Below are 4,713 nucleotides of genomic sequence, written 5' to 3'. Positions count from 1 at the left end.
AAATTGGAGAAGTATGGTACATGGCAATAATAGAAAAGGAATGGCACAATAAGCAGGGACAAAATAGCAAAGTCCCTTACATTTTATGCTAAGGAGTTTTCCTTTCAAGCCGGAGGTGTGGCATGTCACTAAAGTGTCTTTGGCATGTATCATGAGCAGACTTGCTCCATTATTTTCACAACGACCTTCAAGAAACATTCCTTACATATCACTTTCACATCACTGTGAAAAGAAAGTTACTTGTGACTGAGGAAATCTTGTTATGCCATGCATAGCATTAGCTAGTGGCATTTGATTCAAAATTTGAATAGCGAAAGTGTATTTAAACTTTCTTTAAAATACAACTTTATATTTGATCTCTAAAAGGAAGAAAAACAATCTAAAACTCAAATACGACAATGAAGGCTACCTCTTACATAGGACACAATGAAAAGAGCAGTAATATTCTGAGCACTTCTTTAGAGAGGTTCAGAGTCCTCTGACGTAGGTACATTTGGCATCTGGCAGCAAATTGTAGATACAGATCCAGAGTGCTTGCCATTATATAAAGCATATTAATTGAGAAAGAATGCAACAGATAATGAATGTGGAAAGTTGAGTGAAATGTGTCACAAAAATGTCAATCACTGACTTTTAAAATTATTCATCATTATTAACATTAATATACTAACAGTTATCTTAACTTTTTTTTTATAAAGAGAGAGAAGAGAGAGAATTTTTTAATATTTATTTTTTAGTTTTCGGTGGACACAAATCTTTATTTTATTTGTATCTGGTGCTGAGGATCAAACCCTGCGCCCCGCGCATACCAGGCGAGCGCATTACCGCTTGAGCCACATCCCCTGCCTGGTTATCTTAATTTTTAAGTGATGAACAGCAAAGATAAACAGACAGGTTTTCACATGAAGTTTTATGTAAGGATTTAATTATAAGAGTTGATTTGTTCCCTTAGTACTGCTCAAAGACTGTAACCCCAACGGTGCTAAGTGTCCTGATCTAAGAAACAGAATGTGGAACTCTAAAAATATTCTGTCAAATTGCAATGGATATAACAATAATAAAAAAAAACAGCAAAAGTAATGAGAAGATGACAACCAAGATGATGAAAACAGTGATGGTGACGTTTTCCTCAATAGTAGTTGTGTATCTTTATTTTCTGGTGTTGGCAAATCCTAAGAAATAATGTGTAGGAAAAGCTAAATAGAAGTAGTTTATTCCAATTTACTTAGATAGATACACTTTCAAAGCATCCTGTGTTGTACATTTCAGAACCCAATAAAGTTTTCTCATATATTGATGTCCCTTAAAAACAAGAAGAAAAACCTGACCCTGTTTGGCACAGTTCCTAAATCATAGGGAGAGTGAAGGAAAATAAGACTGAAGTGGTTCATCATCCCTGACATTCATTCCTAGGTCAGTTGGACGGAGAATGCAGGTTTCAGCTAATCAACCGTTCCTCCTTGGCCTCTAGAGGAACGAGAAAAGACAATTTGAACAGCCAGGACCTAGCCCTTAGCCCTTGCCACAATATATTCTTTCTTTTGTGTTTCATTAAGTGACTTCAGAATGTGGCTAGGTATCATTAAGTCCAATAGAGTGTCATAGAAGTTTTATCACTCCGCGGTAACGGTGTCCTGTGGTGATGTCCAAGACAGATTTTTGTGAGACTGGTGTCAGTAATCAGAAACAAATATATCAATTTTTGTCCTTAGACAAAAATTTATTAGTGTGCTCATTTTTAGCCCAGAATGGTGCTTTATTTTTGGTTTATTATTAAACTATTCTTGTGCAAAGAAGTAGATTTCTTTATTTTAATAAGTTCAGAATGGTTTCTTTATCTGACTAGGAAAAAATCCCCTGAAAATACTAATATAATTAAATAATATGACTTGTTATCTGAAGACTGTATGAATAGTTAGGATGTGTCTAAGATTCTGCAGAAAATGACTAAAATTAAAAATGTGTAGCCATCCATGTTATTCTTCTGGGAGCAATTATGATAGAAAATGTCCTCTTATCCAAGATAATAGTGTGTTCAATATTGTAAATTGTAAAACAAAAAAAAAATTGCACATTCTGAACATGATAGCTTAAAAGATTTTCACAGCAGTTCTATGAAATGCATGAATGGTGTGTACAGAATGATCCTGTCTAGTTGAGACCAGGAGAGCTGAATCAGCTTCATTCAAAACCATCAACATTTGTGACCTTGGAACAAATCAATAAAATCTATTCAGCTTGTCTCTGGGAAATGGAGTTAATTCGACTCAATTAATATGTATTGATTCCTCACCATGTACCTGGGCTACAACAAGTGGCTAGCTTTCTTGTCCTTCAGTAGACCACTCTCTAGATGGGAGACCAATTTGTGCACATCAAACCATAATGCAAAGGTGGGCTAAGACCATTAACAAACACCTTCAAGGGAAACAGAGGATGGTTGAAGGTTGTCATAAGATGAAGAGGAGCTAAAATTTAAGCTATAAAACTAAAAAAGAGTTCCCTTTTCCTTTCTTCTTAGGAAGTGCTCAAGAACCTATGGAATCATATACCTTTTCCTCCTTGCTGATTAATTATTTCTGATTTCCTAAAATGTAAACTACTTCTATGGGTAGAGAATTAACCAACTTCTAAAAATGTAACCATCATGTCTTGTATTTATTTTTGAAGACTAGAGTTGAAACTGGGTGTTCTCATTACTCAAATGGGGAATTTGAGTAAAAAAGATAATTGAGTGAAAAAGCACTTATTTACCTTTGTGTCTTGAATTTAAAAGAAAAAAAGACTCTGTTTTGCCTGGATAATCAAATCTAATTAGAAAAAAAAAATCTAGCATTCAATGATTCCTTTAAGTCATGCATCACTTAATGACAGAGATGTGTTCTAAGAAATGTGTCAGGAAATTTTGTTTTTGTGTGAACATCATCAAGCATACTCACAAAAACCAAAATGAATATGACATCACTACATAAAAGAGTCTTGTGGGAACACCTTCATGTCTGTGGTCCATCACTGACAGCAACGTCATTGTGCAGCACAAGACTGCATTTGTATATGGAAGGGCATTTGAGTGGCTAAAAATTTCAAATGAACGGATGGGAAATAATGAGCTACCAGTTTTCATAAAAGGAAAGGTTACCATCCTTCCAAATAAAATTGGGCTCAGGAACTGTTTTGGGCAAACATAAATATTTCCTCAAGAAGCAATTTTGGATAGACTCAAATATTCAAGACAAGGAGAGAAGCAAGAGAGTTCTGCACCATTGAGTAGGAGTGAGATGACTTTGGCTCAAACATTAAAAATAAAATGAGCAGCTGAGAGGGGAAAAAAGAGCAAAAATACCAATTCTTCATTTTGAACCATTTGGGAATGTTATATATCCTCAAGATATATAAAAAGACAAGTTGAAAAGAAAACAGACACATCTTTTTTTTCCTGTCCATTATGAATTATGAGCCATCTGTACAGCCAAAATGTATGAACGAAGTATTCTAATATGCATTAGATAAAACGAGATGACTAAGGAGTTAGTTATGTATGTAGATTTCTTTGTCAAATAATCATAAATTACATTTAGTATGTATTTTAAAACGTAAGAAATAAGTTAGCCTCTGCAGTGTGCTGACTGTAATTTTGCTTGGACTCTTAAAACTAACTTATTCCATTTAGAGACGTGTGGAGAAGCTGAACTTAAATTCCAGATGGACAGTTCTGAGCATCACTTTTCAAGCAATGAAAATGCAATGCTGAGTTGGATTTTTCTATTAATAGAGATTGATTTGATATTAGCTGAAGTTGGATGACTTCTAAGTTTCATTCTATCTACCAAAAGGGAATGAGGACAATCCTATCTAATGTTCTTTCACAGTCAAGGGGAAAAGGGTAACATTTGGAGCATTATCTCTTGGTCTTTGGGCTGATCCTAGGGAATCAGACTTCCTGAATTTCAACACAGGGCTCTAACTGTGTTTACTCAGCTGTCACTCCTTACCCCTGAGCTTTAGCAATAATAGTGTTGGTGGCAGAAGTAGAGTGGGTTTTATGAGTTTAGATATATATCAGTTGTAAATATTTGGTTTCAAGGGATACCTGAAGATCCCTAGTATCTTTTCCAGAATGACTCTATTTACCTCTCACATTCCCAACTTACGACCTTACATATTTACTTGGTGAGGGCTAGCAACACAATTGCCTAAGAGTTCCAATCTATCCACTTACGGTCTTTTTAAATATAAAAATATGTTTTCATCTTTAAATAATTCCAGACAGCAATCATTTTTAGATTTTTATCTTCACTACTAAGAATCCCAATTAATTTAAAAATGTCTTTGTTTTTTATTTCTTGCATTGAATGATGCCCTACCCATTGCTATAAAAAATGAATATGCTGATAGTCAAGAGGCACAAGGTAAATTTAGAAGAAATTTTGTAAGAATGTTGTTTCATAAAACTTATCTCCTTTTACATGGGCCACTACACAGGTCAGTTAGAGTATGCCATAAACACAATATTTATGGTTTCAATAAATCCTTAAATAAAAACAAAGAAACTCAACTTCAGTGATAGTATTATTAGGTACACTTACAGCTCATTTAATAATTAGATTCTCAGTCTCTTGATCAATGACTCAAAGAAAAGTGACTTTCTGTGGAACATGCTGAAATGTCATTCTGAAACTTTTATTTTTGAATAACATAAGTCAGGACAGCTAT

The sequence above is a fragment of the Callospermophilus lateralis genome, chromosome 1 (assembly GCF_048772815.1).
Source record: "Callospermophilus lateralis isolate mCalLat2 chromosome 1, mCalLat2.hap1, whole genome shotgun sequence".
Classification (NCBI taxonomy): Eukaryota; Metazoa; Chordata; class Mammalia; order Rodentia; family Sciuridae; genus Callospermophilus; species Callospermophilus lateralis.
The sequence above is the reverse complement of the archived record's forward strand: the minus strand, read 5'-3'. Positions refer to the sequence as shown.